The 14,237-nt window shown below is 36.1% G+C and overlaps 1 protein-coding gene across 5 annotated transcripts in view; it reads right to left on the bottom strand.

The window, feature by feature from the left end:
• The window catches only part of ROBO1 (roundabout guidance receptor 1), a 1,154,664-nt gene that overhangs the window by 570,346 nt on the left and 570,081 nt on the right, over positions 1–14,237 (bottom strand). The gene's annotated exons all lie outside the window — the stretch shown is intronic.

Here is a 14,237-nt window from a genome sequence, read left to right as displayed (position 1 = left end):
AGGTGAGGGGGATGTGTGTATCTGTGTGTATATCTGTGTATTTTTGCATAGCTATAAAACCCTAGTATTAACAGAGAAGATCTGAGTCTTTGATTTAAGGACTATTTACCCATATTCCCAAAAAAGAAAATATATTAGGCCAATATGTCTGTACTTTTGGTATAAAAATATTATAACATGAAATGTAATCAAAATGAAGTGGCACTCTGATGCATTAAGCAGTTCACCATATTCCTTCAATAGAATAATAAGAAAAGTAATACAGTAAACTTGTAACCTATTGAAATCTGAGTTTTTTTTTTTTTTTTTGAGACAGAGTTTCGCTCTTGTTACCCAGGCTGGAGTTCAATGGTGTGATCTTGGCTCACCACAACCTCCGCCTCCTGGGTTCAGGCAATTCTCCTGCCTCAGCCTCCCGAGTAGCTGGGATAACAGGCACGCGCCACCATGCTCAGCTAATTTTTTGTATTTTTAGTAGAGACAGGATTTCACAAAGTTGACCAGGATGGTCTCCATGTCTTGACCTCGTGATCCACCCGCCTCAGCCTTCCAAAGTGCTGGGATTACAGGTGTGAGCCACCACACCCAGCCCGAAATCTGAGTTTTAAGCTCAATATGAGATCTTAGTTTAAGATGAAACAGTTTAAAGAAACAAATATGTGATTATTTATTTCAAAAGCACAAATACATGAGGCATAATTTATTAATTAAACGGGTATGGTAGAACGTTAAGAGAACACACTAAAGTATGTACAGTAGCTCTTTAATTTAATGATAGTGAAGCCAAAGTTAGAACCATGGGTTTCTCCACTTTACAAATTTACAAATGAATTGTGTTACAGAATTTAATATATTTATTCTTTTACTTGATGCATTTTCTGTAAAGAAATGCTTTAAATGGTTCTATTTTTAAAGCATGTGTAACATTGCTGATGTATCCTATAACAGCACGAATAATTATATAATAAAGTTTATATAATTATATAGTAATGTTTAACTAAAATTTACCCTGCCTTATGTATTGTTCAGAAATGCATTCTGATTCCACATAAAATTCTGGATATGCCTCTCTTCAGGCTACAGAAATGAGGACCTTTTTATGGAATGCTGCCCAGGAGAACTTTCTGTTTTGGTAAAAATATTTTATAAACCCATGTGTGCTTGGCTATTGAGTACTTGGGATGTGGTTGGTATAGAGAAGAACTGAATTATTGATTTTATATAACCGATTTAATTTTGAATACATGTGAATGGTGGCTCTCTTATTGGATAGTACACAGGTAGTTCATACTTGTAAGACTTTGTCACAAATTTAGTATTGGAGAGTAGGTTAGAGAGGAAGATTACTCTTATTAGTTCCTGTTGATGATGGGGTTGTGTAATTTGATTTTAGGTATCTTATAAACTCAGTGCCTACAAATAAATCAGTGATGGTGTACTGTTTTCCCTTTCTGTTTTACATTTTTCTCTTTCCTCCCCTGAAGACCTTCTCTGTCTTTAAGATCCGACTTGAATGTTTTCTCTGTAAGGTCCCTCTTGACTCAATTACTATGTTATATGCATACATATAAATTAAAACTTAGCAAATAAATGTCTCACATCTCTAATCTTTTTATAAAAAAGTTTCACAAATTTAACCTTATGCAGATTATGTTCTTCAGGATTAATGACTATGTGAAGGAATGAATAAAAAAAATTTCCCAAACTTAGATTTTTTCCCTTTAAGATGTTTATAACAGGGATACATACAAATATATTTTCCAAATCTCTCTGTGATCCATCCATTGAGATAGTTTTAGGACAGACACATTAGGTCATACAGTGAGCTATACTATCTAAAACTATAAAGAAAATGAGGAAACTCATTTGCTGACAATAATTTTAAAATATGTAGAAACTATTAATTGAATGTTGCTTAATTCTTGTGGTTTTTGAGTGTGGGGGGCGAGTTATCTTATTTTACTTATCTTTACTGAAGATTTATTGCTCTTTTCCTAAAAAATTGTTTGCCGCAAGATGGCTGAATAGGAACAGCTCGGGAATGCAGTTCCCAGTCATAACAATGCAGAAGGTGAGTGATCACCACATTTCCAAATGAGTTATTATTGCCCACAGACCAGGAGATTCCAGTGCTGAAAGGTGCCATGAGATTCCAGCACAGATATTTCAGCTGGCACAGTGGGTGTCCACAGAAAAACTCACACAAATCTGGACGGCCTTTTCAACTGGTGCCTGGAATGCCTGGGAGACAGAGCTGCCCATTCAACTGGAAAAAGGGGAGCTGAAACAGGGAGCCAGGTGATCTGGCTTGCCAGGTCCCACCCCCACAAAGACCAGCAATCTGAAATGCTCTGGATTGAGAATTTTACAGCAAGCACAGCTGGACCCAAGACAGTCCAGCTTTGTGGGGGAAAGGGTGCCTGCTGTTACCTAGGCAATCCACCACTACCAAGGCAGTCCACCATTACCGAGGGAGGCCGTCATTACAGAGGCAGTTCTAACTATACCTCTATAAACAAAACTGCAAGGAGGTTTCCATCACAGTTGGGCAGAGCCCATGGCAGCTCAGCAATGCCTCTGCTGGAAGACCATGACTAGGCTACCTCCTCACTGGAGAAGGCATCTCTGAAAAAAGGCAGCAGCATGTTAGGAACTTACAAATAAGGCTCCACTTTCCCAGAACAGAGCACCCGGGGAAAAAGGCAGTTACAAATTCCACTGCAGCAGACTTATACATACCTGCCCAGTGGCTCTGAACAAAACAACGGAGCTCACAGCTCAGCACTTGAGCTCCTATAAGGGTCAGACTGGCTCCACAAGTGGCTCTCCGACCCCTATATATCCAACGAGACACCTCATAAAAGAAAGCTCTGGCTGACATATGGCGGGTATCCTTCTGGGACAAAGATAACACAAGAAGAAACTGGAAGCAACCCTTAGTGTTCTGCAGCTACCCCAAATAATCCCCAGGCAAGCAGGGTCTGGAGTGGACCTCCAGCAAGCCTATAGCAAGGGGCCTGACTGTTAGAAGGAAAACTAAAAAACAGAAATAACTTCATCATTAACAAAAAGGACATCCACTGAGAGACCCCATTCAAAATTCACCAACTACAAAAACCACAGGTAGATAAATCCACAAAGATGGGAAGAAACCAGCACAAAAAGGATGAAAACACCCAAAACCAGAACACCTCTCCTCTTCCAAGGGATCACAGCTCCTCACCAGCAAGGGAACAAAGCTGGATTGAGAATGAGTCTAATTAATTGGCTTCAGAAAGTGGGTAATAAACTTCTCTGAGCTAAAAGAACCTGTTCTAACACAATGTGAAGAAACTAAGAACCTTGAGAAAAGGTTTGACGAAATGCTAATGATAATGAACAGCTTAGAGAAGAATATAAATGACCTGATGGAGCTAAAAAAACACAACACAAGAACTTCATTAAGCAGACAAAGTTTCAATAGCTGAATCGACCAAGTAGAAAGAAGGATATCAGAGACTGAAAATCTACACAATGAAATAAAACAAGAAGGCAAGATTAGAGAAAAATGAGTGAAAATAAATGAACAAAGCCTCCAAGAAATATGGGATGATGTTGAAAGACCTAATCTATGTTTGACAGGTGTACCTGAATGTGAGGGAGAGAATGAATTCAAGTTGGAAAATGCTCTTCAGGAGATTATCTAGGAGAAGTTCCCCAACCCAGCAAGGCAGGCCAATATTCAAATCCATGAAATACAGAGAACACCACAAAGATATTCCTCAATAAGAGCAGCTCCAACGCACATAATTGTCAGATTCACCAGGGTTGAAATGAAGGAAAAAAATGCTAAGGGCAGCCAGAGAGAAAGGTCAGGTTACTCACAAAGGGACGCCCATTAGATTAACAGTGGATCTCTTGGCAGAAACCCTGCAAGCCAGAGGAGAGTGGGGGCCAATATTTAACATTCTTAAAGAAAAGAACTTTCAACCTAGAATTTCATATCCACCCAAACTGAGCTTCATAAGTGAAGGAGAAATAAAATCTTTTATGAACAAGCAATTGCTGAGAGATTTTGTGACCACCAGGCCTGCCTCACAAGAGCTCCTGAAAGAAGCACTAAACATAGAAAGGAACAACCAGTACCAGCCACTCCAAAAACATACCAAATGGTAAAGAGCATCGACACAATAAAGAAACTGCATCAGCTAATGGGCAAAACAACCAGCTAGCATCAAAATGGCAGGATCGAATTCACACATAACAATACTAACCTAAAATGTAAATGGTCTAAATGCCCCAATCAAAAGACACAGACTGGCAAATTGGATTAAAAAGTCAAAACCCATGGGTGTGCTGTATCCAGGAAACCCATCTCATGTGCAAGGACACACATAGGCTCAAAATAAAGGGATGGAGGAAGATTTACCAAACAAATGGAAAGCAAAAAGAGAAAAGCAGGAGTTGCAATCCTAGTCTCTGATAAAACAGACACTTTAAATCAACAAAGATCAAAAGAGACAAAGAAGGACATTACATAATGGTGAAAGGATCAATGCAACAAAAAGAGCTAATGATCGTAAATATACATGCACCTAATACAGGAGCACCCAGATACATAAACAAGTTCTTAGCAACCTACAAAGAGGTCGTTAAAAACTTGCTTTATGTATTTGGGTGCATAAATAATAGTGGGAGACTTTAACACTCCACTGACAATATTAGACGGGTCAACAAGACAGAAAATTAGCAAGGATATCCAGGACCCGGACTCAGACCTGGACCAAGCAAACCTGATAGACATCTACAGAACTCTTCACCCCAAATCCACAGAATATACATTCTTCTCAGCACCACATCACACCTACTCTAAAACCGACCACATAATTGGAAGCAAATCACTCCTCGGCAAATGCAAAAGAACAGAAATAACAAACAGTCTCTCACACCACAGTGCAATCAAATTAGGACTCAGGATTAAGAAACTAACTCAGAACTGTACGACTTCATAAACAACTGGCTCTTGAATATTGACTAGATAAACAATGGAATGAAGGCAGAAATAAAGATGTTCTTTGAAACAAGCAAGAATGAAGACACAATGTACCAGAATCTCTGGGACACATTTAAAGCAGTATCTAGAGGAAAATTTACAGCAATAAATGTGCACATGAGAAGCAAGGAAAGATCTAAAATTGACAATCTGTCATCAAAATTGAAAGAGCTAGAGGAGCAAGATGAAAAAAACTCAAACGTTTGCAGAAGACAAGAAATAACTAAGATCAGAGCAGAACTGAAGGACATAAAATCCCTTCAAAAAAATCAATAAATCTGGGATCTGCGTTTTTGAAAAGATCAAGAAATAGACTGCTAGCCAGATTAACAAAAAATAAAAGAGAAGAATCAAATAGATTCAATAAAAAATCATAAAGGGATATCACAACAGATTCCACAGAAATACAAACAACCATCAGAGATTACTACAAACAACCCTATTGACATAAACCAGTAAATCTGGAAGAAATGGATAAATTTCTGGACACTTGCACCCTCCCAAGCCTAAACCAGGAAGATGTGGAAACTCTGAATAGACCAATAACAAGGGCTGAAGTAGAGGCAGCAATTAATAGCCTACCAACCAAGAAAAGCCCAGATCCAGAGGGGTTCACAGCCAAATTCTACAAGACATACAAAGAGGAGCTGGTACCACTCCTTCTGGAAACTATTCCAAACAATACAAAAAGAGAGAATCCTTCTCAAATCATTTTATGAGACCAACATCGTCCTGATACCAGAACCCAGCAGAGTCAACAAAAAAAAAAAAAAGAAAACTTCAGGCCAATATTCATGATGAACATAGATGCAAAAATCTTCAATAAAATACTGGCAAACTGATTGCAATAACACATCAAAAAGCTTATCTATCATGATCAAGTAGGCTGCATTCCAGGGATGCAAGGCTGGTTCAACATACCCAAGTCTATAGATGAAATCTGCCACATACACAGAAACAAAGATAAAAAACACAAGATTGTCTCAATAGATGCAGAGAAGGCCTTCGACAAAATTCAACAGCCCTTTATGCTAAAAACTCTCAATAAACTAGGTATCAACAGGACATTTCTCAAAATAATAAAAGCTATTTATGACAAACTCACAGCCAATATCTTACTGAATGGGCAAAATGGGGAAGCATTCCCTTTGAAATCTGGCCCTAAACAAGGATGCCCTCTCTCACCAATCCTCTTCAATATAGTATTGGCAGTTCTAGCCAGAGCAATCAGGCAAGAAAAAGTAATAAAGGGTATTCAATTAGAAATGTAGGAAGTCAAATTGTCTCTATTTGCAGACAACATTATTATATATTTAGGAGACCCCATCATCTCATCCCAAAATCTTCTTAAACTGTTAAGCAACTTTAACAAAGTCTCAACATACAAAATCAATGTGCAGAAATCACAAGAATTCCTATGCCCCAATAACGGACTTAAAGATAGCCAAATCAAGAATGAACTGCTATTCACAATTGCTACAAAGAGAATAAAATACCCAGGAATACAACTAACAAAAATAAAATAATAAAATACCTAGGGATACAGCTAACAGGAGAACTACAAACCACTGCTCAAGGAAATAAGAGAGGACACAAACAGATGGAGAAACATTCCATGCTCATGCTTAGGAAGAATCACTATTGGGAAAATGGCCATACTGCCCAAAGTAACTTAGATTCAATGCTATCCCCATCAAGCTACCGATGACCTTCTTCACAGAACTGGAAAGAACCACCTTAAACTTCACATTGAACCAAAAGAGAGCCCACATAGCCAAGAAAATTCTAAGCAAAAAGAACAAAGCTGAAGGCATCAAGCTACCTGTCTTCAAACTATACCACAAGGCTATAGTAATCAAAACAGCATGGTACTGGTACAAAAACAGAGATATAGACCAATGGAACAGAACAGAGACCTTGGAAGCAACACCACACATCAACAACCATATGATCTATGACAAATTTGACAAAAACAAGCAATGGGGAAAGGATTCCCTGTTTAATAAATGGTGTTGGGAAAACTGGCTAGCAGTGTGCAGAAAGTAGAAACTGGAGCCCTTCCTGACACCTTACATTAAAATTAACTCCAGATGGATTAAAGACTTAAACATAAGACCTAACACCATAAAAACCCTAGAAGAAAACCTGGGCAAAACCATTCAGGACATAGGCATAGGCAAGGACTTTATGACTAAAACACCAAAAGCATTTGTGGCAAAAGCCAAAATAGACAAATGAGATCTAGTTAAACTCCAGAGCTTCTGTACAGCAAAAAAAACAACTATTAGAGTGAACTGGCAATCAACAGAATGGGAAAAAATTTTTTCAATTTACCCATTTGACAAAGGGCTAATATCTAGAATCTAAGAAGAATTAAAACAGATTTTCAAGAAAAAACCAAACAAACCCATTCAAAAGTGGGTGAAGGATATGAACAGACACTTTTCCAAAGAAGATGTATATGAGGCCAACAAACATATGAAAAACTGCTCGTCATCACTGGTCATTAGAGAAATGCAAATCGAACCACATTGAGATATCATCTTATGCCAGTTAGAATGGAGATCATTAAAAATTCTGGAGACAACAGATGCTGGAGAGGATGTGGAGAAATAGGAACACTGTTACATTGCTGGTAGGAGTGTAAATTAGTTCAATCATTGTGGAAGACAGTGTGGCAATTCCTCAAGGACCTAGAAATAGAAATTCCATTTGATCCAGCAATCCCATTACTGGGTATATGTCCACAGGATTACAAATCATTCCATTATAAAGACACATGAACACATATGTTCATTGCAGCACTATCTATAATAGCAAAGACCTGGAACCAACCCAAATGCCTATCAACGATAGATTGGACAAGAAAATGTGGCTCATATACACCATGGAATACTATGCAGCCATAAAAAATGATGAGTTCATGTCCTTTGTAGGGACTTGGATGAACCTGGAATCCATCATTCTCAGCAAACTGACATAAGAACAGAAACTCAAACACTGAATGTTCTCACTAATAGGTGGGTGTTGAACAATGAGAACTCATGGACACAGGGAGGGGAGCATCACACACTGGGGTCTGCTGGTGGGGAATAGGGGTGGGACAGCAGAGGGTGGGGAGGGACAGCAGAGGGTAGGGAGGTTGAGGAGGGATAACATGGGGATAAATGCCAGATATAGCTGATGGAGGGATGAAGGCAGCAAACCACATCGCCATGTAGGTACCTATGCAACAATCCTGCATGTTCTGCACATGTACCCCAGAACGTTAAGTGCAATAATAATAATAAAAAGAAATATATATATATAAATGTATATCCCTACAATGGAATATTATTTGAAAATAAACAGGAATAAATACTGACATTCTGTGACATAGAAAAAAAACATTGTTTGCCTTGTGATACCTTTCATTTTTTCTATACTTTTACTATTATTAATTATAATAAAATTTAATATTATTTATGCTTTGATTTTTACATAAGCCACAGCGTCATATTGTATAATATGTATATTGTCTGGGAAGTAAAGAAGACATAAAGAACTCACTATTTTTATATCAATCCACTATGACATCCAGATTAGAGAATACATGCGAGTTCTGAAATGTGCTCACTCACTGCAACATGATTTACAAGCTTCTAAAACTCTTTGTATTATTTAGATTCTATTTCACCTATGAGAACAGATTTGCAGTAGGTAATTAACTGTGTGAAGCACACATTAAGAGTTCAGACAATAAAATATTAATATAAATGTAAATTTTTAATATACCACACATATTGTGTGAGTGAGCTTTAAACCTAATGATATGTATGTAGTAATTTCTTGTGGAAATTAATGTATAAAATAACAATTTGTTCCAACTTTGCTTCACATAGGCTCATCTCTGGGGAGGAATCTGATGAATGGGAGCAGTAATAAAATGTACTATGCTTTGATTAATGCACTTTAATTTTCTAAAAAAAATAAAGGATTTTTTTTTTGCACATTTAACAATAAAATGTTTATATTCTCCAAAACATCTCAATTTTCTAGTTACAAGAATTTCTGTAGTCTGGGAAAAGGACTTACATTCAGTAAAGCTCACTAGTTGATAACTACTTTATATTAAAAGAAGTTTCAAACAATAATATAATATTTTATTGTGCAGAGGGACTTCTTTATTAAAGGAAATCAAATTAAGTTAATAGATTGGTACTACATTATTTTTAGAGTTATTTGTTCACAAGTTAAACTTAGAAATATATTCCCACATTCGAAAAAAATCCATTCTCAATTCTATGGTAGTAACCTTTATGCTACTAAATGGCTTTGGACTGTATTTCTCATTCTGATCAACCAATTAAAAAATGTTCCATTGTTCACTGATTAGGTTCACTCATTTATTTAGTTGTTATAAACTGAGTCCAAACTATGTGTCAGAAACTATGCTAAGTATTGGTATATATGGTTCCTGTTTTCATTGATACTACATTCCACAGGAAGTGACTGATACTAAATCAACATGTAGGTAATATGTAATAATACTTATAATAAGCGATAGGAGGGAAAATGGGGGTAATTTAGACTGATGAAGAATTTATCAGAAAAGTCGACTCTAAGGAAATGAGGTATGAGCTGAGATACAAAATCTTAACAGGAGGATTTCATAGGAAGCGTCTGTGGAGAACAAGGGTGATGTGTGTCAGGCAGCGAGTGTGAAAACAGTAGTAGGAATGGCAAGTCTAAAAGACCCATGGATAAGACAAATCTTCTCATGTTGAAGGAATTCTCAGAAGTCAGTGGTTGGAATATAATGAATGTCAAGGTGAGTTAGGAGTAGGAATCTTTTGGAACACCCAAGATAATCTAAGCCATGCATAAAAATAATCATTTTTTACTTAAGAGGAATAGAGAACTACCCGAGCGTTTTTAACCAGGTTGTCTTAGTTTGAAAAATGTGCACTCTGCTTATTTAGTGGGGGATGGATTATAGGAAATAAGAGTTCACCTAGAGTTCAGAATATTAGCTTATTACAGGTAAAAGATGATGGAGTTTTAGACCAGAGAGGTGGTAGCAGAGATGAAAAACATAGACTGATTAAAAATACACATGGTTACATGTGGAGTGTGGGAAGAACAAAGTTGTAAGAATGATTACAGTGTTCTGGCTTGCAGATGTTGGTTGCTAGAAGTGAAATTTACAGAAATAGGAAAAACTTTGAGTTTCAGGTTTGAGGAAGTTGTTCAGAACTGAATAGATATAGCAGAAGTGGAGACATGTTAAACTTGAAATGTCTGTGAGGCATAAAAGTAGATTCCTCAAGTAGACATCTAGGTATAGGAATGTGAAGTTCTGATGAGAGTCTTGGTTGTATCCAAATTTCGTGAGTCTTTGAATGTGTGAATGACGTGATTATAACAGCAAATCCAGAACATACTTTTCCAATCACCATCTAAAATGATTTATATATATTATCGTATTTAATGGACAAAATGACCTCATGAAATAGTCACTATTATTCTCGTGTTAGTCGAAAGATGATGCTCAAAAATCACTAGCTAGTGAATACAGAGCCAGAGTTAGAACAATGACCATCTAGATTTATAGTCCATGCTCCCCTCTACTGTACTCTGGTATTTCAAGAAAGCCTAGATATATTTACCCTGTATTTTATGTCAAAAATGTGGCTTTGGTTTTTTTTTTTTTTAACAAACGTATATCAGAAAAGTAGAAACTGGCCAGTAAACAATACAAAGCAGAAACTATTCTCTACCTTCCTCTGATTTTACGATATATTTTAATTATCATTCTTACATATGATGATAATTAATGTGGACTTGATATCAGTGAATTACAGAGAGAGGAAAGAAGACACTCCAGGACTAAGCCCTGGGGAACATCAAACTAGTTGGCTAGAAAAGGCAAGTTGGCCAAGAAATGAAAAAGTTTACCCAGAAACGCAAAAAACACAAGAGTGTCGAATTAATAGAAACCAAGAGAAAAAAATTTCAACCGTGTACACTGATGTTAACAGACCTAGTTAGGGTCACTATCAAATACAAGTTTTAAATAAATTGGTACCAATTTGGAGGAAATATATTGGAATGGCTGTGAGCAGTAGACATCTACTTTTAACTCCAGCCCTGCTATTTCCTAAATAAATAACATGGAGTAGATCCCCTAATCTGTTGAGATTACAGATTCCAAATCTGAAAAATATAGTTTCCACAGATCTGTCATTCTCTTGAAAGTTATTTTCTTATTTATGGCCTATTAATATTTTACAATAATAGTAATATGTTTTGTTTTTACTAGGAAAAAAGCAACCTCTCTTTTAGCAAATATTGTATGTGTTGCTGCTCATATTCTCAAGATGACTTGCTACAGACAGCACACTACCAGTGTGGACAGTCGGCTTATATGGGTGTATCATACAAAATGTCATTTTTATTGGTGGTGGAAGTTACATTGAGATTAGTAGTGTATATTCAAATTTCTTTATACAACATGAGTTTTCAATGCTATTATAATACATAATTCCCACTATCTACACAAAAAAATACTTACACATGAGGGAGCTCTGAAGTTCTCAAGTTTCTGGCTTTCAACCTTCCAGAGTTGTTAAATTTGGTGAATTTCCTGTGGACTTGTATGTTTGACATTGGCATGTATATAGACATGTAAATGCTGTATTTGCTAAAGAATGTGCCCTCATCTGAAATTCCAAATGGCTTTCACATTTAATTATGTCCTTCTGTCTTTATGACCTTTCATTTGCTCTTTTATTACAGAGGAATGATGAAAACAAAGAAGATCATCTTATTCTTTACAGGTATGTAGGGAATTGGCTGCCTTTCAAGTAAATGAGGAAAAATACCCAGTATTTTATGTGGCCCAATAAAATTGGAAGTGAACCATCGTTCTTCTGATATGAACAAATGTTCTGCCACAATAATAAGTAGGCTTAATATGCCAAGTCATAAATAAGAAGTAGGTTTGATATTTTTACTTATAAATATTTTGACTTAGAGGGCAATGTAATGCTAAAGGATAAGCTGGAGATAAAGACACAGGTAGCCTGTGGAGTCTCTGTTAACACACCGACGTAGTTTTGTAAATTTTATCTACTGATAGAGAAGAAACATAGTGATTGTGACTTTAGGTTTAACTTCCTGGATCTATCAAATGCTAATTGTCCATTTGACTACTCCAAAGATCAGTCATGTCATAATTAAAATGGGAATAATAATAATACCTCCCTCAAATGTCTTTTCAGAGAATTAAGCAAGATAATAAACATAAAACTCTAAATACAATATGGGGCACATAGTAAGTAGTCAGTTATTGCTGGCTGCTTCTATTATGATTTTACTGTTACTGTTAATAGGATTGCCCTAAAATTGCAGAGTAATATGAGGAATGAGCAACCAGAAACTTTAAGTGGCAATTAGCAAATATACATTATAAATTTAAAAAAATACAGATTGATGTGAAAAGCAGGGAATCACTTATTACTATCTTGCCAAACTATTATTTCCTTTTTATATAAATTTTACCTTTTGAAAGTTATCATATAAAAAGATATCTGTTGAGTTTGTTCTTGTATTATAAGAAGGACTTGTATAATCAAAAATATTTTCAGTAAGTTATATTTTGAAATCAATGAAAATTTTGTATTGGTAACAAAATAGAAACAGAACTTTAGTTTAATAAAGTTGCTAAAATTCAGTTTCAACATTTGAAACTATTATATTTAGAATGTACTCCTTTGTGTTTTCAGAAAACCCAAAGGCCAACTCAAAAACATTACACTGCAAACTAGATGGTAATGTCTCTTTTTTAATAAATTCAGATTACTTTCCCTTATAGTTTGTTTATTAATGTATATCTTTTTCATTAATTGTGAGCTCCAAGTATCAGGAAAAGGATATTATAAAACATTTAAAAAATCTCTAGAATATGGAACAGGTTATTAGTTAATTAACAGACCCAGTAATTTAATTATTTATTCAGGACTGATTGAGCACCTACTTCATGCCAGGCATAAGGCATAGCGGACAAAAAGATGAAAAGTCATAGTCTTTCCCTGGAAGAATTTCAGTTTAATTAGAAACCAAAACATGGAAGCGAGCAATAGTAGCATAAGCCAGCCTGCAATAACATAAGTGATGGATAAGCACATATTGTGGAAAAGAGTTTTATCTGTCCAAGAGACTTGGTGGTTTGCTCAGAAAACATGGCATCTATCACCTCACACAGAGCTCAAAGGATGAAAAGAGTTTTATTCAGCTGGAGAAAAGGGAAGAAAAAGATGAGGTGGGAGAAGACTATTCCTAGAAAATGAATCCATCACACACGCATGCACACACATGCATACACACACACAAAATAAAGAGTGTGGAAACAAAAGAGTGAGTGATTGAAAATAAAAAATATTTCCACAATCCAAATTAGTACCGTTTTCTCAAGGCTTGCTAGTAAGTTATATATACATAACTGATATCTACATATATATATATATACACACACACATGTATCCAATTTTAGTCATATTGATTGTCAAGAGCAAATAGGATGGAATTTTTAAAAGAACAACATAAATGCCTGAAGTTGAGCCTCATAGGAGAAGAGTTTGGAATGTGTAACTGCTAATGACCAACTTGCTTTGTAACTTGTCTCTCCATGGTTTTAAATCCAGCAATTGTAGACTATCGGCTGGAAGTATCCATGGAAATATATTAGTTGCTTCAAGTTAACCCTTTATATTTTTAGAATACAGAATATTCAAACATGTGAGGTCTGGATACAAAAAATGTTTCAAACTATTCCTGATCTTTGAATGCTTCATATAATGCTTTTTTCTCTTTGAATATGCATTAATTAGGTTAGTTTATACCACGTTTTTAAATATCTTTAGTCTGGTGTTTTGTTTTTCAGTTGCGTGACTATCTAAATAGTTTAAATTATTCTACTTTTTCCTATTCCCATATGATAATGATGGACTGTGTTAAGGAAAAGTCTCTTCCCAGGTCCACAAGAGGTGTGGTTTCAAAAACATGTGTTTCCCAGAGCCAGGCCACCATCCATGCCCCCATCTGTGAACCTAGAGTTCTTTGTCTGACTTTCTGCTAGCTGCCCATGCATGTGCTAGGTAGAAAAATCCAGGTGGACATCTTTGTTCAAAAAGCCCTCAAAAAGCTCTGAGAGGAGGGGGCGCTG

The sequence above is a fragment of the Callithrix jacchus genome, chromosome 21 (assembly GCF_049354715.1).
Source record: "Callithrix jacchus isolate 240 chromosome 21, calJac240_pri, whole genome shotgun sequence".
Lineage (NCBI taxonomy): Eukaryota > Metazoa > Chordata > Mammalia > Primates > Cebidae > Callithrix > Callithrix jacchus.
This window is presented reverse-complemented; position numbering and strand designations above follow the sequence as displayed.